Raw genomic sequence first — 22,023 nt, 5'->3', positions numbered from 1 at the left:
CTTGAACTTTGTAGTAGAGAGTATGATCTGCATTGGACTTCATGTATCCCAGATCAGCAAAATACTTGTCAATTCTACTGTTCCAACTTCTGGGTGCTTGCTTTAAGCCGTAGAGACCTTTCTTGAGATGGCAAACCTTTTTCTCCTTTCCTGGTTCAACATAACCTGCTGGTTGTTGCATGTAGACTTCCTCGTCTAGATAACCATTGAGAAATGCATTCTTGACATTGAGCTGATACACATTCCATTTACTGAGTGTCGCTAGTGATATCAAGAACCGTATGGAATCCATCTTTGCTACTGGAGCATAAGTCTCATCATAATCTTGACCATATTGTTGTGCAAATCCTTTTGCAACTAATCTGGCTTTGTATCTGTGAATACTGCCATCTAGAATGTACTTCACTTTGTATACCCATTTGTTGGCTATGGCCTTCTTTCTTGGTGGAAGGTCGCCTTATTACCAAGTGTTATTTTTATACAAAGCATCCATTTCTTCATTCATAGCAGTTTGCCATTCTGGCTTGTCTACTGCATCTTCGAAGTACACTGGCTCTTCTGTAGCCATGATGGTAGTCATAAGACCATAGTTGGTGGTTTCCACCTGAATTGATTTGCCTTTCTGAACATATGTCAATCTGGCTGGTGGTCTGCTTTCCCTAGTAGACTGTCTGAGCTGCTGTGGCTCTGCTTGGGGTGTTGCTGGCAATTCTTGCTCTTCTTCAGCAACCTGTTCTGCAGATGATTGTGAAGTCGATGCTTCTATCTCCTGTGTAGGTGAGGTTTTCCATTCTGATTCCTCATCAAAGATTACATCTCTGGAGATAATGACTTTGCGGTTGATGGGATCATACAATTTGTATGCTTTGCTTTCTTCACTGTAGCCAACCATGATGCATTTGCATGACTGCGCATCCAATTTCCTGCGATGATCATCATGTATGTGGGCATATGCTATGCAACCAAATATGCGGAGATGCCCAATGCATGGCTTGTGCCAGTGAATGCTTCATAAGGAGTCATACCTTGTATCGGTTCGGTAGGAAGCCGATTAAGCAAATAGTTAATTGTAGCTATTGCTTCTGCCCAATACTGATTCGGAAGATGCTTTTCACTAAGCATTGCTCTAGCACTGTCTACTAAAGTCATACTTCCTTTCAGCTCTTGCATTCTGCTGAGGAGTATCTGCACATGTGAACTGTCTTCAAATGCCGTGATTTTTGCAAAAGTTCATGAATGCTGAAGACATGTATTCACCTCCTCTGTCTAATCTCATGACCTTGATCTTTTTGCCTGTCTGGTTTTCTACCATGGCTTTGAATTCTTGAAATCTAGAAAACACTTTAGATTTCTCTTTCAGAAAGTAGACCCAACAATATCTGCTGTAGTCGTCTATGAAGGTCAAGTAATAAAGTGAACCATTGATGCTGCGGGTCTGGGCATAACCCCATACATCTGTATGAATCAAATCAAGAATACCTCGTGCACGAGAGGTACTTCTGACAAAGTTGGTTTGCTTTTGTTTGCCGAAGCAGCATGCTTCACAAACTTTTCCAAGAAACAGTAGCTTCGGAATCCCAATTGCCATATTCTGATTCCTGAGATCTAGCAAGTACTTGAAGTTGACATGGCCATATCTCTTGTGCCATTTTGCAGATAGTGGCATCTGTTGCATTTGAGCTGACATGGTATGCTTATTTGGTACTGTAGCTAGCATCCTGTATAAGCGTCCTTCCTTGACACCTTTTACTACTAGCTGACCTCTTTTGGATTTGTCTCTGATAGTGCATTCATCACCGTCAAAGATGACTTTGTAGTTGTGTTCCGTCATTTGACCTACTGACAAAAGTTTCTTGCTGAGCTTCGGAACATAGAGCACATCTTTGACTAATCCTTTTCTTCCAGTGAAATTGTTCATAGGGATAACACCTGTCCCTTGAACCGGATTCAGTGTATTATCTGTTGTGTAGATGACATTCTTTTGACCTTCTAATGGCTTCATTTCTATGAACCATTCCTAATGATTTGTCATATGAGATGATGCACCACTGTCGATGTACCAAGGATCCTGTTCCACTTGGTCGACTTGATAGCTGAAATTTTTTTGGGATTGAAATCAGTGTCTAGGTGCATTGTATCAGTCTGATGCAATTCCTCGCTTGTAAGAAACATATTTCCATGTTCACTTGCAAAATGACTGTGACTAGAATGTCCACCACGATGATTTCCTCTTCCATGAGAATTCCCTCGATTACTATTGGATTGACCGCCTTGGTCATACTGCTTCTTGCGGCAATCTCTTTTATAGTGTCCAAACTTGTGACAGTAGTTGCATTGAATGTTTGACACATTGGTGGATGCATTCCCTCGTCCTTGAAATCTTCCTCGGTTGGAATGATTTCCTCTTTGCAGATTCTGATGTTGCTGAGGATGATGCTGATGCTGATGCTGATTTTGACTTTGATTTTGTTGATGATGACCACTTTTCTGATATGATCTACCTCTGTTTCTGCCTTTGCCTCTGCTTCTATCTGAAGCTGTGAATGCCTGATCATTAGAATGACCTTTACATGCTTGAATGGCCTGAGTCCTGAGTTCTTCACCAAGTAGAACTGACTGAAGTTCTTCCAGTGTTGGAATTTGCCGTTGGAGGCAGATTTCGTCAAGCTTTCTTTCTCACAAAACCTTTGAAGACCTCTCAATCAAAGACTAAGATCTAGATCTCTCTCTCTCTCTCATAGACAAGGAATACTCTCTTTCTCAAGAAATGAAATCTTTCAAAGGAATGGACACTCAATGAACGGAAGTCTCTTAAGGGATGACGGAAATTTTCTCTCAAATGGATGGATGAAGATCTCTCACCGGAAGTGGACTCTCAAGGAGAACACTCAGGAGAACTCTCAATCTCACAATCTCTCTCACACTCTCAAGAATCTCAATGTCTGAGCGGAAGACAAGGAAGCTCTGATACCATGACAAAATACGAAGAGGGGAGAGGAGAAGAGTGGAGATGAGGAGAGAGGGCACAGCTAGAGAGCACACCACAAATGGCTAACTCTACACTAGATTTAGTTGAAAAAATAGAATATATACAAACCCTTTTAGGGTTAGGGTTAGGGGATCTAACCCTTTCCTTTATAGCACTCTATAAGGTTAGTGTTATGCACATATGATCACGTGATGGTGCTATGCACAGATGATCACATGATGTTGAGCATGAACTCTCAACAAGGGTGTGGATGCAATGGATACACCGCTCGTCACTAAGAATTTGGTGTCTCGTATTTCATTTGAGCAATTCAACCATGCAGTGGAGATTGTACAAAGTTTTGGAAATCAAATGCAGGTAGCCCAGCGTCAGGCTACTACTGATATTTTTTGTCTATAGGAAGAAAATTGTAAATTGTTGCAACAAGTCCAGGAAAGCACTAAGATGCAGAAGATTAAACAAGACTTGGCACAATTACAGAAAAATTTTTAGGTGTATAAAGAGTAGAAGGAAAGTGACCAACAGAAGCTCATGCAACAGATAGAAACACAGCAGGCATGTCTTCCTATTATTACTAAATGGCTAAAGGAGATGCAAGATCAATTTTTTACTATTTTGGAGGAAGTGTCTAAATGCAATATAGAGTTGCAAACCAATAACTTATGGTTGCAAGCAAGATTGGAGGCATCGAAGAATTTGGAGCAGTAGCTAAAAGACATTTTAGAAGAGACAAAGTTGGACGGGGTAGTTGTAGCAGTAGTGGATGTTGCACATGGACAATCTTAAAAATGAGTTGGTAGTTATATCTCAGGGCGTGTGGGATAATTTAAAGGATAGGTTGTTTATTTTGGCTCAGAGACCTTATGAAGCTTTTGCTTCTAAAGAATATACATCAAATAGCTTAAAGGATAAGGTTCAAGAACAGGAGAAGCAAATTCAACAATTAAAGCAACAACTGTTATAGTTTCAGCAACAGTCACAAGCGACCTCAACAACACTTCAGGGTACTAATTCTGCAAAAAAAAATTCTAAGCTTTTGTTTGTGTAGGTACCTAAAGATATAGCACTAGGCCAAGTAATCAAAGTAGCAGTCGGTCGAGCTAAAGAAATACTTTCAAGAGGAGTCGATACGACCAGAAGAAATACTTCAAGCTTTTAAAGTGGGTTAATGATTTGACTGGAGGAAACTTGGATACACTGATGTTCAACCACCATTCCGAGGATATATTCAATGTAGTACAAAAGAAAGAGGAGGATATGACCACTATTGATCCAAAAAAACAGGTACAGGATGAATAGGAACAGTTTGAAGATCAAATGGAAGATCAGTATAAAGAACAGTTTATGGGAGTTCAGCATGAAGATTATGATGTGGATCATGAATTAATTCCAACTAGTTTAGTATCAATAGACCATTGTACTGGATCCACTACAGTGGGTAAATGAGTGGGTTTGAGTCTCAATAATTTTTTGGCACAAAACTCATCTCAGAAAATGATTGTTCCACTAGGTGTGCCAATGTGGGCGAGTGTAGCCTAAACATATTTAAGAACTATTTATCTTTAAGAATGATATAGGATGTATGAAAAAACCTTAATGGGAGTTAGTTGTGCTACTACTGATGAGGCGCGTCTGCAAGTTAGCAAGCAACTACCATATGTAGTTGGTTAGTCCTTTGACTCATGGATCTGTCACGTAGTATTTTGAATGTAGATATGGAGTTGTTGATTGGACTCTATTTTTCCTAGTTCTATGCCTAATTTATATGCTACTGTTACAAAAGCATTTGCAATATAATAAATATGTAGTTGTTCACTTCAATTGATCATCTCTATTGCACTCAATCTTGAGTTGATGTGTTCTCTTTCGGAAGCTCTGAATGCATTCATGAAGATACCATATGTTTATTATAGGTAGATTTTGGGATCTAATATCTACCTATTACACTTGCTTGGACATCCTTGGTTGTGTGAAGCATTAGTCCTCCATGATTGGGGAACTGATAGATTGACAATCCAAAATTGTGACACTTCAATAAGAGTCAATGTGGGGATATGAGCAATAGAACCAATCGTGCCTATAACATTGGATCAAACCTCTTCAACGACGATCTCAAGCAAATCAGCCCCCCTGCAACAACTTGCCATAGTGGTGATACACAAAGCAATGTCAATAATTGGATCCAAGCATTGACAACCATTGACAACTGCTATTCACTAGATCCCATCTTCTTGGAAATTGATGGTAACACCTATTTCATTAATTTTGGACTAGTGCATTGTCCAAATTCGTTTTGTGAGATAATTTTGGATAAAGCATTTCAAAAAAAGAGGCTCTTATAAAACAAAACTTTGAGTCAAAAAGTAAGATTTTAAAAAATCAAATTAGAAAAAATGACGTGACATGTTATTAAAACTAGAGTACATTAAAAAAAGAGGACTTCATGTTGTTAAAAGAGACAAAAAGTAAGATTTTAAAAAATCAAATTAGATAAAAAACTAGAGTACATTTAAAAAAAAGCATGACACATTTGTACAAGAAGTAGATCATATAACTCAAAGCCATATGGTGTTAAAAAACATCTTCCATTAGCTCAGCCTAGAAGATGTCATCTTTGTCTCTCTTGTCTATTACAACTTTACATTAGAGAACTAAAAAGTCTTTCTGGAACTGTAGTTTCATTTCTTGTCTATTACAGTTACTTTAGAAAACACATAAGTCTATGGAATTAAATTTCATAGTTACTTTAAATTTCTATGGAATTAAATTTCCATCACTTGACTATTAAGTCATTAGAGAGAGCATATGTCCTCGAAAGTGCCTACTATGGCATTGGCTTTATGAAAACAAGCAGACTTTAAACTTGCATGCCATGCATAACTAGGGCTGGCATCGCAAATCTCCTCACAGACTCTCCTCACAACTTGTTTCGAATCTTCCGCTGACTTGTAAGCATTCAACAACTCTTCTTTTCTCTCTTGGCTTTCCTCATCTTCACCATTTTTTTCAATATAGCTTCTAGCCACCGCCATATCCTGTACAAAAATTTAACTCGCTCGCATAAGAAGTACGTGATTAAAAGAAGCGAAAAAGAAAGCTAAGGATATTCACCTCTTCTGCTGAGTTCAAATCAAGCAGCCATGTGCATAACATATCCTCCTCGAATGATTTTCCCTTCTTTGGTCCATACAAAAGAGATCTAAGATAGAATTTGAGTTCAATAAATGAAGTCGGGTAGTAACTAGTCATTGTCTTAGAGGGAAAGTGGGAGAAGGAGAGTGAGGGAGCGATAGCGAGGGATGCACAGTGAGCTGCCCCTCCTTCAAGAGTGATAGAAAGTGAGGGAAGACGTAAAGTGAAAGACAAATACAAGTTAATCAGAAGGACTAGGATGTAACAATAAGAGAGTGTTTGTGGAAGGACTACAATGGAAGAATACAAGTGCACTAAGGCACGATGTGTTCGCTATGATAAGGATAAGGTTGGAATAAAGTGAGAGAAGCATTGGAAATGCTCTACTTTAAGTCAGTGGAGACTGTCCAACTGAATAAAATTTTGTAGAGCATTGGGAATGCTGTACTTTAAGTGAGTGGAGCATTGGGAATTGATACTTTGCCATGAAATATATTACAAATATTACATCATCACATATTCATATCAAAATTCTCATCACAAAAGGTTATATTTCCTAATAATCACATCATCACACATTCATATCATAAAATTGTGTGCATGAAATAAATATATAAATATCATGACTAAATGCCACTTAAGTAATAAGTTAGAAATTGGTGTATAATCAATAAAAACTACATCATGATTCATACATTGCAACAAATAAATGTCAACCATAATATTCATGGAGTAAACAACATCATGAGAATATGCTCCTCATGCATATATACAAATACAGCATCATACATGCATCACAACTCTTCTGATGCTTCTAGTGGAGACTGTGGCAACTCTTCTGATGCTTCCAATGGAGGCTGTGGTACTCTAGATGTACACTCAGTCTCTACTTCTTCTGTAGTATGTAGTGCTTTCAGAGTAGACTCAGTATCCTGTTCCTTAAATGCAAGCGGAGGCTGTGGCAACTCTTTCGATGCTTCCAGTGGAGGCTATGGTGCTGTAGGTGTACACTGAGTCTCTACTTCTTCTGTAGTGTGTAGTGCTTTCACAGTAGACTTATTCTCCTCTTCCTTAAATGCAAGCTCTGATATTGCTTCAGTTGCACGTTGTATTCTAATGGTAGCAATTAGGTCTCGAATGATTTCAGACCTAAACAATTGTATATCCTCCTCTAAATATTTGAGCTCCAAAGAGTCTTCCGATGAGATCTGTGGCTTAAGTGAGAAAATTTCTTTGAAAATCAATATGCAATTGTAGGCAACTCTCCACCCACAACTATGCCCATCTTCCTGCTCTACTACTAAATGCTTTTGGAAGTCTACCAAGTCTTTGTACTATCCTGTTTCTCTGATAGCAGATACCAACTTCTCAATTGACCTGCTCATCATGACATATTAAAAAAACTTAGTGTGTCTATTAGATAAGGTACATAATATAGAAGTAACAATAGATTAATAGAATACTTACGTTTGCACTGAGCCATGAAAGCCTACAATCGAGTTAACAAACCAACAATAGTTGTCTTCAAGGTCCCAAACCACCAGACTCCAATGTTCCCTACACGAATAATTAAGAACCATTATTATTTAACACAATGTTGCCAGTATAAGATGAAAATAAAGGTTGCCATGATACTTACATCTCGTGATATGCCATAAATAAGACTCGCACGCCATGTAAATGTAAAGGCTGTAACCATTTACAAACATCGGCTATCGTCTTTTTGCTATCGCTAAGTATAGGAGAAAGGAGGGAATCCAACATATACACACGGTTTTGTACGGCTCTACCAAATCATGAAATAACTATACTGCACCAACAAATAAATGAATATTAGCTTATTAGATTTAATCAAAATATTGAATTATCAAGCAAAGAAAAAGTTTGTATCAAACCTGAGAATGGCCATCATAACGTTGTTATTGACCTCATTTGAAGCTCTAGAGAGGATTGAAATCTCCTCTCCCCCAAATTCAAGATACTGAGGTCTATGTTGAATCATAACCCTAACATTAAAAGAGCTTCCCAATTCTTCCAATGAAGCCATGTTTGTAGAGTTGAGGTCTTCTATCCCCTTTGACTCTTTGACGGCATTCATTTCGCACTCCTCTGAGCCATTATCTATTTGCCTTGTGGGAGGGTCCATAATGTCGCCCTTAATGATTGCTCGAATGGTACATGTTATAAATGCATAGAGATGCAAATTCGTATATGTTGACAGTGTGGTGTCATTTTGCATCTCAAAAATTTGATCAAGTACCAAAAAGCAATTGTAGCCCACCCTCCATCCACAATTATAGATGTGGCTATTCTCTTGATGTGATACCTGACATGTTATATACTCTATTTGTTGTGCTAAGTCACATTGCCGCATTACTGTGTCGATAGCACCTACTAACTTTTGAGCTGATCTGCATATCAAAACATATAACAAGATTGAATATGTGCATTGCATATCAATCTACATGTCAAGAAGTGACAACAAGTGTAGTCTATACTTACTCTAACATAGTGCCATGGATGGATGTCATTGAGTTGGCAAAGAAGCACTTCTTAGCAAAGATGTCCATGACTACTAGACTCCAATGTGAGCTGCATTATCAATAAAGAATAATTACTATGTTTGAGACAATTCTAGCAATGCAATAGAAAAAACAAGTAGGGTTTGATGCTTACTTCTCATAATATGCTGTAAGAAGTGACAACAAGTGTAGTCTATACTTACTCTAACATAGTGCCACGGACGGATGTCATTGACTTGGCAAAGAAGCACTTCTTAGCAAAGATGTCCACGGCTACCAGACTCAAATGTGAGCTACATTATCAATAAAGAATAATTACTATGTTTGAGACAATTCTAGCAATGCAATAGAAAAAACAAGTAGGGTTTGATGCTTACTTCTCATAATATGCTGTAAAAATAACTCGTGCATCATTCATAGGAACGTGCTTCAACCACTTGCAAACATCCTCTATGGTTTCTTCTTGATTGCTAAGCACTTCCGAAATACGAGGATCGAGCATATATGAAATGCTTTGTATATTTTGGGGAAAATTTGTTATAACATTACTATATTTAAAAAAAAAGTATTAGCTTCTTGGGTTTAATCAAAATAAGCAAAGTATAAAGCCAAGGAAAAGGCTGCATCAAACCTGAGGATGGTTGTAATGGCTTTGACATTAACCTCTTTCTTAGGATTCAAGAGGATTGAAATCTCTTCTTCACCAAATTCAAAAAAATGAGGTTGTTGTCGAATTAACAACATAGTGGTGAATGAACTTCCAATCTGCTCCAATAGATTCATATTTTCATGACTCATCTTATTAAGAGAGTAGTCTACATCGTATTCTTCTTCACTTGCTATGTCTTCTACATCCTCCTTCTACTATAAAAATATAAAAAAGTTATGCGATGTACACATCCCAAATAAAGGCTTAAACAAGCAGATAAGGTTTCATACATGCTTTCATTAGAGTGAGTCTCTACTCCTCTTGGAGCAAAAATGTAAAAAGTAAGGTTTCATACATGCTTTCATTAGAGTGAGTCTCTCCTCCTCTTGGAGGAAAATTTTAAAAAGTTATGAGATTTACACATCCCAAATAAAAATAAAGGTTTAAATAATCACAGAAGTATAAAGATAGCATGCTTTCATTAGACTCAGTCTCTTCTCCTCTTGGAGGAAATTATAAAAAAGTTATGAGATTTACACATCCCAATTAAAGGCTTGAACAAGCATACAAGTATAAAGATAAGGTTTTATACATGTTGCAATGTAGTCATATTTTCAGGTTGTTTCCCAATGGTAGCAATTAGACGCTGAATACTCTTAGCTTGAAATGCTAGCAGATTGGCTTCTGTATATGATTCCATTTTGATTGGTAACTCCAAATCAAAAATCTCTCTAAGAAACAACATGCAGTTGTAGGCAACTCTCCACCCACAACTGTGCCCATCTTTTTGCACCACTAGCATATGTCTTTTGAATTCTACTTGGTCTTGTTGCTCCGTGGTTGTTCTGATAGCAGATACTAGCCGATATGTAGCAATGTCCATCATGACATATTAAATATATCAATATGTCATGATCATAAGATACAAAATAATAAAGTAAGAAAAATATTAAGAGAATAATTACCTTGGGGAGTTGGCATGATAGCCTTCCATTGAATTCACAAACCACAAATGGTTGAGTTCAAGGTCCCAAGTGATTAGACTCCAATCTGAGCTACACGAGCAGAATAAAAATGATTATTGTTTTACACAAACTTGCCAAAGAAATAGTAAAAATAAGATTAGAGTTGATACTTACTCCTCATGATAAGGCATAAAGATGACTCGCACCCCATCTAAATTCAAAGGGCTTAACCAGGTACAAACATCTTCTATAGTCTTTTGAGGAGAGCTAAGAATAGAAGAAAGGAGAGCATCGAGCATGTAGACACGATGCTGTACTGCACTAGGAAGCTAAGAAATAACTACACTACACCAAGAAATAAACAAACGTTAGCTCATAGAATTGATTTGCATTCTGCACTAGGAAACTGATATATAACTACACTGTAAATAAATAAACAAATGTTAGCTCATTGAAGTAGCAACAAATAAACAAATGTTACCTCAGAATGGCTAGGATAACATTGTCATTAACCTCTTTTAAAGGATTGGAGAGGATTGAAACCTCCTCTCTACCAAAGCTCAAATACTGAGGTTCTCATTTCAAAACGATCCTAACTTCAAATGAGCTCTCCATTTTATCCAATGCAACTAAATTTGCAGAATGGGTCTCTGTCATAGCTTGTATTCTATGTTTGCGGCCATTCTGCTTTTCCATGGTGGCTTTAGAGCTCTTGTGCTCATGGGATTCTTCAATCAAATTTAGAGGTGGTTGCATTGCTGAAGTAGAAGGGAGTGCCTCCATTTTGACTTCATCCATTTCTTCTCCCTCTATTGCCTGTAAACAAATATGAGAGATTAGATTCATTATCTTTAAATTTAAATCTTATTTTAAAAATTGTATTTAGTTGATAAATAGAGAGTTCATGCCGCTAAGTATTGTCGTAGTGGCCTTTTTTCATAACCCTGTGAGCCATAATTATCAAAGAAGGCATCATCATGTTTGTCTTCATCCACCAACCTCTCTCTGAACGGGTCATGTAAGTCCATCTTTTCATCATCATCAACTGGGACATTATGATCTTCAAGGTAATCATCCATGTCATCAGTGTCCTTGTGGTCTATCTCTTTTTCATAGCCTGTGGTTAGATCTGCTTGAAGCTGAAAATAAGCCATGAAATGCTTGTTTTGAATAATATTTGTGGAGTTGCCTTTTTTGAGGAGATCCTCAAATAAATATCCCATCCTGCACAAGGTGACCTCCCAACCTGCCGGTAGCAAATTCTCCATCATGGTAAGCAAGAGACTCCCACTTTTTGCAGGACTTCCATAGTTGTTTTTTTGATAATGTATGGACCTAGGAATATCTTGCTCTTCTAGCATCAATCTCAAATTATTTGAATTCCCTCTTATGTTCTTTTGTAAGGAGTGATCAGGTTTGGGACTCCGCATACACAAAAAGAATGATTCAAGAGATTGAATCGCTATGCCACATTCTCTCTTGCCTCTCTTTGCTGCATAAACACCACTATAGATCTTCAAATCTGATGAATATGCTCACTCTAGAGTAACTTGCATGGCTTCTTTGTCTTTTTTATTAACAAAAATGACAATGTTGCAAATTGCCACTTTGCTAATGGTGGTATATACTATTCTATCAATGAAGTTATGGATATCATCCCTAGAAACTTCATTGATAAAGAATAGTTGTGGCTTATCCCATGCTGACTCATTCTTGATGAAGTCATCTTCTGAGACTCCCCTGAAGTTCACAAGCTTTCCAGACTCTGCCGTAACCTCTACATTGAATTGAAAGCTTTGGTGCATATCTGTCGGCATCCTTATCTCGTTGATTAATCTTTCCACATATGCAACCACTTGTTGTGGGATTTCTTTTCTCATGTAAGAGGTTACTATTTCTGACCCATCTTCATCCTTTTTAATCCACCTGTTTGCCCATAGCTTTACCTTGGGTGTTGACAAAGAAGCTATATGCTTCACCACATTATAGTCAATGTTACAATGAGTAAGTGGAATTTGTTTCTCTGATAGCAAATACTTAATGGCACTATGCACTGCATCACGCCTCACCTATACATTGATGCATTCTCCATGCAGTGGTCTTTGTCTTTTTTTCCAAAAAACCATTCTTTCTTTAAAATTTTTTGTGCTGCCATGGATGCATACTTGTCAGGTAAGTACTTTATAGGCCTCCACATCCTTTCCGCCAACTCCTTCTTATCCATTACCTTTGACTTTTCGGAGATAAACAAAGGAGCTTCATAGGTCAACTGTCCATGCTCACAAGCAATGCACATTTCAAGCATCTCATTGAACACTTCAACAGGACAAAATATGATAGAAGTGTAGTCAGCATATCTGTCCCTCACCACCTTGAGGCTTGTCATATTTTCTTCTCACTCTTGAGTTCCCCTAGGCACAATTGCACTCAAAGAAGTATAGAAGTTCGTGAGTGTGTCGGCGTCTACTTTTGTGACCTTTCACTTCAAATCAGTATTTGGAGAACCAAATGTTGTCCATATAACCCTTGCCTTCTGTAAGACCTCTGATGTTGAGGATATCTTACGCTTTCCATGGACATAATGATCAAGTCTTTCAGACTCAATCAAATACTTGATCTCATGCTTGAATATACAGATTGTTGCACGATAATAATGGATCATACACACATTGGTTGATGCATTAGCAGCTGTACACCAAGAAGGCATTATACATTGTGATCTAGACCCTTTCAATGTCATGCTAGATTTTACCAAGAATCATAGTCCACGGGTTGGCATCATTGATTGGGGATTGCTGCTTTGATACAGTGAATCAAGAGAAGCTATTAATTTTGTGAAGCGTACTTCAGATATGGATGATGTGACTTATAAGATCAAGAAGAGTATAGCAATAAGACAAAATGAACTCCGGCCTTGGCAAGCTCCAGAAATAATCGACCCTGAGAACACCAATGCTTACAATAAAGAATCAGATGTGTTTGCCATGGGATACATGATTAAAGAGGTTATTAATTTTTATAAGGAGTGTAAGGAATACTACTTCAAAGAGGATTACACAAAACAGTTAGCATGGAGTGGCAAGTTGCAGCAGATTTATTTCAATGCAACTAACTATATGTTTGTGGAAAAACAAAATAGAATGACACTAGTCAAGATGAATAATCGACTAGCAAGATTTAACACTCAACCCCATGCCTGTTTGCAGCCTGCAGTTGAGATGATGCCTTAGTTTTATTAATCCGATTTTATTATAAAGCTACTCTTGGACAATTATGTTTATAAACTATAATGTTACTCTTTCAATGCATTTTGAATACTAGTATATGCATCTATACTATTTGAATTTAATAAAGTATTATAAAATATATTTTTTTAAATTCTCAAATTTTTATCTTCGTGCTGTAACTTCTTGCATTTTGAATACTAGTATATGTGTTTATAGTATTTGAATTTAATAAAGTGTAAAGTGTCTTAGAATGTATTTTTATTTTTTTTCAAAATTTTATATTTGTGTATTAGAATTGTGTATTAATTTGGGAAGATTTTGTGTTTATTATGGTTAAACTCAAACCCATGAGTCATGCATACAAATTTTTATTATAATGATTAAATTTAAACTCACCAATCATGCACAAATTGGCAATCTAAATTTTGTAGGTCATGCACATACAGGTGGAGGGGGGGTTATAATTAAGGTTCTCATTTTATTTTGAAGTACATCAGTCTCCTATCATGGCATATTTTTTCAGGATTCAAGTGATTGACTATGATAATAAGGAGGAATTAGGTGTTGTTAGGGTGACAAGAGACACAAGTCATCCCACATTCTCTCATGTTCGTGAACAAATTGAAGGTGATGAGCTTCTATTGGAACCCTTTGAGTTTGTTGAGGATGAATATACAATAACCAAACGGCAAGAGGAACGATGGACAATCAATGATCAACTCTTAGTGCACAATAAGAGAAGTCTATGCCGCATAGAGGAAACTCCTTATCCATGTAAAAGACATTGCACTCAACTAGCTTATGACATAAATTTTGATGCCCAAGTGCACATGTCTTTAAAGCTTTCTAGCAGATTACTAAGCCCAACTATTCTTGAATTTTGGCAACGTGAATCTAATAGAGTTAGATCAAAGCTAAAGGAAATGGTAGTGTCAAGGGATGATAAGTTTGAGTTGCATTCTGAGGACTTCAATGGGGTGCCCCATGTGCGAATTTGGTGTCATGAGTGTAATGAACTTTATGGTAAAGGATTGATAGAAGGAAAGCATGCAGCATACAATTGCTTCTCTAACTTCATGAGATTTCACATATTAGAAAGGCAAAAGCATGAGCTCAAGTATATGGTTGCTTGAGAACTACGAAAAGAAGATATGCCCAAAGTAGTGCATCAACCGACAAAGGATGACAAAAGAGAGATAGAAGATGCGATAGAGAAGATGAAATCTTTTATGTCCACAAATGAAGGTATTATTTGTTCCTTTATTCCTCAATTAGTATTTGCCATCTTCTTACATTAAGTCTCTTACTCATCTCCTATCGTTTCAATAGGTTGGGATTTTGAGGTTGTTGAAGCTACAATACATGATTCTAAGGACAAAAGCTTGGTGAAGGTGCGATGCAAATATGATGATGCATGGTTGTGTTTATGTCCTCCAAGATCAAATTTGTACACGGTTCTCAATGAACACACAAAGTCATACTCTCATATCAAGTCACTCATGAGAAAAGATGAAAATCCAAAGGTAGCACTCATTGGCTTGTGAGGGCATCCTCGAAAGGATAAGGAGCATGATCCAAAGCAAAGATCTCTTAGCAACTTTTTGGTTTCATCAAAAACTAGAAGCCCAAGTATGAGTGCTTTCTCTGTTGATTCAAGTTTTAATAGAGAAAATGAATCTTCTTTTGTAAATTTTGGCTTGCTATGTTGGGGCCTTTGGAGCCATGAGGTCAAAGTAGGTAACAAGTATGTCAAGGTAGAGCCTTTCTTAGATGATCAATGTGGCAGGAAGTATTGGTTTATAGAGCGTCATGTTAAGGCGACATTAAATAATGGATGTACCGATATTCATGTGGATGGATGCTTTCGTCACATAAGTTGCATATGCATTTCACAAGATGGGCAACCATTTAAAGGCTTTACATGCCACCATTGCAAGGGGATACTTAAACTTGCTGACTTTAGAATGAGATTGTACAGAGAAGAGAAGGTTGAGAATAAGAGAGGAGATAGGGGTATCGGTTGTGGAAGAAGGCTAGATTATCTTACAAAGAGTGAGCTTAGAAATGCAACTCTTTTTGCTAAAAGTCGAGTAAGAGACCTTTCTAAGCAACTATGGTGGACAAAGTCTCAAGTTGCCATTCTTTCAGTAAGAGTCTACACTTTAAGAGAAGCTAGCATAGAGTCTCTCAATCAAAAGGATGTAAAACAATTTTGCAACAATATAATCAAAGCCCATAGATTGGAAAAGTTTGGTGGTAAAGTTGCCTTATGGGACTTTCTACAAGATGTTGCCACAAACATAATCAAGTCAAGTGCTAGACAAAGATATAGTGAGAACACAAAGGCAGTATTTGAGGTTGCAAGGATGTGGGGAGGTCCAAGGTTACATGACTTCTTGAGTTCCAACCTCAATGGACCTTTTTTATCAACGACAAAGCGAGGGCAAAGACTTGCTACTCAGTTTGTACCTAGTATACATGGATATCTTTTTGATGCAATCACTGAAATTTATGAAAAAGAAAAAGAAAAGCATGGAATCATGTCAAGGATTCCCTTCATCATAGTGGAAGATGAAACTGCAATAAAGAAGCGGATAAGGTAACCTCCTTTTTCTCTAAATTATTTTCATAATCTAAATCTTGTTTTTGAATGCAAGAGGATTGCATATGATCTTTAGACTTGCGCTTATTATTGCTTGTAGGTGGAATCCAAAGGATGACATGCTTGTGGGCTTTGATGGATATAAAGTAGATGATCATGAGTGCATGACCACATGCATGATCACAGTGGGAGAAGGACAAAAAGGATATGATCAGATTATTGATGCATTTCAAAATTGTGTCATTGGTGGACGTGCAAGAGTTTTTCTTGCCAATCCATTGCATGATGCACTCCCACGCTTGGTTCTTGCACTTCATTGCACTTGCGGCTGATTTGATGCAAGTTTTGTCTGCAAGCAATGGGATGCTATTTTAAACTTATGGAATGAGAAGCTAAAGACCACGGTTGGTCCAATTATTGGACATGCATCTGATGGTGATAGTCGACGAAGAACATTGATGATCTCCGATTATCTAGATAAAAGAGGTAGTAGATTTGGGATGAAATGGGATGGATGGCTTCTCTCAGCAAAAGTTTTAGAAAATCACGTTTTTGGGTTGCATGATCAAGATTTTGTACGTAATGGAAAAAAGTTAGTCAATGTTCTTGACAAGCCTAAGCGTCAATTGGCTATTGGCAGTGTTTGGATCACCTTAAATCATGTCATTATTATGTATGATGCTTTTTCTATCGACAAGCATATGGTAAGGGAGGGAGACATTAGGTGAGATGACTGCCAAAATTGGGCTGGGCTGGAGCTCAAAGAATATGCAGTAGACAAGTGCAATGATGCTTGGGAGAATTGGCAAACAATGGAATTCATAGAAAAGAGAGGAGCATGCTAGGAACACAAGCTTATCTTGAAATTGCTAGAGACTACATCGACATCGTCTTATCTCCACATTTGAATCTTGTGGATCGAGTCTATCTTGTGGGCAAAGTCTCTTGTTTCTTTCAAATTTGGAGGTCTTGGATTGTTCATCATGCCAACTATACGTTGAATAGAAACTTCATAACTAAGGAAGCTTTCTTAGATGTGCAACTCTCATGCCATTTTGTGGTCCTACTGATCAAGTACTTTAGAGAATTTTGTCCAGGCCTAAGGTCTCCTTTACATCTTATAGGTTCAGATGCAGTTGAAATCTTCTTCAATAAGATTGGAAGCATGGTGGGACAAGAACGCGCTTATGACTTGATGGATATGCTACATAGTGCAGGTAGTATGAATAGGCTTGCACACTTTGAATGCAAAGAGGATAGTCCTCTATTTACAAGGGCGCATAAGAAGTAAGAACATGTCTGGAGAGAATTGAATCTCAAAGAGAACATGCGAGAAGCTAATCTAGGGGACTATGAGTGTGTGTTGACCAACTGATGATAAAATCATCGAAGCATTGAAGAAGGGACTAAAAAGTGTTCAAGAAAGGTGTGAAAGCTTGCATATGAAGCCAAAGGGTGAGAATATGAAGTGGTGGATGGAACCTTGGTCAAATGGATTTGCAGATGCATATTCACAAGAATCTGATTCTGAAGAAGAAGACCAATGTCAAGCAGATCATGTGTCAGAAATAGATGATAATGACAACGATGCCTCCATAAGTGAAATCAGACATGTGGTGGATTCTCTCCTAGATGAACAAGAAGCGGTGAGCCCAGTTGTTACCATTGATGGTAAAACTCTCTTCAAGTCCACATTGGTAAGCCAACTTAATGGAAATCCCACACTCTCTAAAGATAGACTCAGAAGGGTTCGCCAAGGAGTATACTACTCTAAGGAAGATATACCTCTTGCTACATCAAATGAGAACCTATTTGGAATAGGTTCCGATTGTGCCATATTCTTTCATGAAGAACACAAAACAAGGAAAAGCAAAAGGGAATGCAATCCAAGATCTTTGCAAAAAAAGAAAACACAAGCTATATGGTACCTTGGACAAGTTCAAAAAATGAGGAGAAAGGTTGGTGGGGGATATGTGGAATATAAAAGAGGGTTCAACCTTTCAGATAGACCTTTTGGAGTAGAAGTCTAGCTTGGGTGGTATCAAAATGCAAAAGGTTCAAGATGCTTCACATATGACCTTACAGACCTTGACATGATAAATATTGAGAGCATAATTGCATTGGCAAACCTCACCTATGAGTGTAATGGCAATAAGTATACTTTAGATGAGAATGATTGGAATGTATTCAATGACTTTGTAAAGGGGCATTAAATGCACTTGGTAGGGGCCTCTTTGTAATCTTTCTAATATGATAAAAGCTTTATTACGATTATTACTATGCGCTGAGTTTAGTTTGATTTGTCTTGATGGATTTTTTAAATTATTTTTTTGCAGGACCTTGAATCATAGAAGTGGATGATTTGCAACTGCCTGGGTACTTTTGTTTATATGAATGCCATTAAGCAAGTTTGAAAATGCTATTTTGGCATCGGGTACAACAAGATGTTGTATGAATGTAGCCTCAATGGTTTTAATACCATGGTTTGATATGACTTAGTAGATGTTTGTATTTGGCAAGAAATAAATATTATATATCGTCATTGGATGCTTTGTAAAATTGGCTAATCTATCATCCCTTCTCCTAGGCTAAACACCCATACATATGGTTTTGTAAAAAATTGAAAGATATAAAGCATTTATAAAAGCTCCCAATCTTTCATGTAGTATTTTTATAAAGGTTGTTTCTTGAGCTCTTTACGTGTTTCAAGTGACTTTGCACAATTCTTTGCTCTTGGTGTACAGCACACATGATTTGTCTTGTTTGATATTTGTTCCTCTTAATTTTTGCACATATGTCTTTATTCTTTGTTTATCTTGCCTTATGGCATCATCAAGACACAAAACCATCTTAAACTTATGCATTGTCCATTGTTGCAGTCGGTACCTCAATTTTTTGTGTGTAGATTCAAATAATGCAGGTGATGTAGAGATCTTGCAGTCTAAATATCTCATCCTACCTAAAGGGACTCCAAAAGTAGTAGTGTATGACTCACATAAGGACTTTTAAAATTCCTCTAGGAAAATAAATATACTTACAGAAGGGGATTTGTAAAATTTCCCAAAATTTATAGAGGGGATACTAGGAAATACTACAAATAGGTTACATACAGATTTAGAAAAGAACCCTTGAACGCACGTGATATAGACATATTACACTAAGTGACCCCCCCGAGACTATTTTTGATTGGACAAAACATTATTGGGCGCATGACCACATTGCTTGCCACAGGTTTCTTACCATCTCTCAAAGCCTCATATATTTGTAGTGCATAGGATATATCAAGGCTTCGGCTATTAGTAAAGACAACTACAGCTTCCACATCTTTGGCATTCACAAACCACGTCCTTTGACCCCAGATATATCCCACATCATCATCTGTAACTGCTTCATTAAGATCCAGATTAAGATTTTTGATTGATGTGAGTTCATCCTGATCATCTTCAACCTCGGGTCCTGAGTCTTCTTCATCTTTCTCTTCTTTTAACCGTTTTTCATCCACATTATCTCTCTCTATAGTGGGACAATGCCTTTTTTTACTGCTTGGAACTATGGCTCTTGCAGTACTAGCCTTTTGCATTTCATGTCGTGGTTTGCTAGCAAGAGCTTCTATCATAACTGCAGTGGATCGACCTTGATCTTCTTCAAATTTTTTTAATTCCCATGCACTCAAGGCTTGTGTTTCATCATCCTTAGATACATCCACCATTTCTTGCTCTAGAAGCTTGTGCTCATGTTCTACACGTTTGTGACAGTGTGCCTGTTCTTCTTGTCCCTGCATCGAAGTCTGAGCTTTTTGATCTCCTTCATGTGAAGATCCTTGAATATGAGGAGCATATTGTGCATCCTGAAAGTACTCAAACATTATCTTTGCATGCATCCTTTTTGCCAGCACACTAGGAAATTGCTCCCAAGTATATGCAAGAGCCTCCAATGCACTTTGCAGCTCTAGAAACTTTGATGGTAGAGGAGGAGGCATCACAAAGGTCTTTGAGTCTCTCCTTGACACAACAAAATGAAGACCGCCATCTGCAGGATCTGAACTCTTTGTAAAAATATACATAAAATTTTCTCTTGGCTCTATCATTATGCCTACTACAAGGCTTGAAGTCATATCTTTTTTGAAGAAAGTAGCATCCCATGGATCTTCAACATCATTGAACTCCCTTTTTGACATAAATAGAAAGAGTCTCTTTTCCTTTTGATGAAGAAACCAAGCTCTTCTGCCCATGTGATATCAAGTCCACCTACTAAAGCCATTGGGGCTATATTCCTTTCCTTTCAAATTCAAAGTGACATCTGAAACCCATGCTCTGATCTCAGAGTCATTTAGGATAGCCCCCACATTAGTTGATTGCTCCATAATCCTACAAGAAAAGATAATGAAGAGTTTAGATACATACAAGTAAAGTACAATATACAACACTTGATACAATAAATGTGGGAAATAGCCCAAAAGGCTTTACAAGGCTTCATATGGCAATAAATGTGGGAAATAGGCTAGAAGGCTTAAATATTTGTACAAATGTAAAAAAATTAGCCAATAAAGCTTTACAATGAAATAAAATGTCCTCTAGTGATAAAGCTTCAATCTTCATGAAGACATGTAATCTATCTGCCCTCTAGTCATAAAGCTTCAATCTTCATGATGACATGTAATTTGTCCATCCATTGATATCTGTGCACTGATACCCAACTGATGCAATCTACCCACTAAAAACTGTTCCACTGATATCCACTTATGCAGCCCACATGATATCCACTTATGCAGCCCACTGATACTCATTAAATAGGGAATGGTTGGGATGGTCGGGTTTATTACAAGGCGCTTCATATGACAATAAATGTAAAAAATAGCATAGAAGGCTTTACAAGTTTTTTTATGACAATAAATGAGCTTAAATATTTATACAAATGCAATAAAAATAACCAATAATCATCAAGCTCCAATATGTCCCATGTCCTTCCCCTCCCTGGGGTCCTCGCGGCCGCAGCTGCCAAAACCGCCCCTCCCTCGACCTCGCCCCTCACCCCTCCCTCCCCTCCCCCCCTCCATCCGCTCCTTCCCCTGCCTAGGGTCCTGGCGGCCACAACTGCCAAAACCCCCCCTCCCTCCCTCAACCCCGCCCCCTCCCTAGGGTCCTAGCGGTCGTGGCCGCTAGAACCCCCCCTGCCCCCTCCCTCCCTCCACCCCGCCCCCTTCCCCTCCCTCCCCTCCCCCCCCTCCATCCCCTCCTTCCCCTCCCTGGGGTCTTGACGGCCACGGCCGCCAGAACCCCCCCCTCCCTCCCTCGGCCCTACCCCCCCTCCATCCCCTCCTTCCCCTCCCTGGGGTCCTGGCGGCCACGGCCGCCAAAACCCCCCCCTCCCTCCCTCGACCCCACCCCTCGCCCCTCCCTCCCCTCCCCCCCCTCCATCCCCTCCTTCCCCCCCCCCCTCCATCCCCTCCTTCCCCTCCTTCCCCTCCCCCCCTCCATCCCCTCCTTCCCCTCCCTGGGGTCCTAGCGGCTGCAGGCACCAAAACCCCCCCCTCACTCCCTCGACCCCACCCCTAGCCCCTCCCCCCCCTCCCCTCCCCCCCCTCCCTCCCCTCCACCCCCTCCATCCCCCCTCCATCCCCTCCTTCCCCTCCCTAGGGTCCTGGCGGTCGCGGCCGCCAAACCCCCCCCTGCCCCCTCCCTCCCTCGACCCCGCCCCGCGCCCCTCCCTCCCCTCCCCCCCCCTTCCCCTCCCTGGGGTCCTAGCAGCCGTGGCCGCCAGAACCCCCCCTCCCTCCCTCAACCCCGTCCCCTCCCTGGGGTCCTGGCAGCCGAGGTTGCAAAACCCCCCCCACCCCCTCCCCCCCTCCATCCCCTCCTTCCCCTCCCTGGGGTCCTGGCGGTCGTGGCCGCCAGAACCCCCCCTCCCTCCCTCGACCATGCCCCCCACCCCTCCCTC

The sequence above is a fragment of the Dipteris shenzhenensis genome, chromosome 11, assembly GCF_047967505.1.
Source record: "Dipteris shenzhenensis isolate YYH24624 ecotype China chromosome 11, Dip_SZ_1.0, whole genome shotgun sequence".
NCBI lineage: Eukaryota > Viridiplantae > Streptophyta > Polypodiopsida > Gleicheniales > Dipteridaceae > Dipteris > Dipteris shenzhenensis.
The sequence above is the reverse complement of the archived record's forward strand: the minus strand, read 5'-3'. Positions refer to the sequence as shown.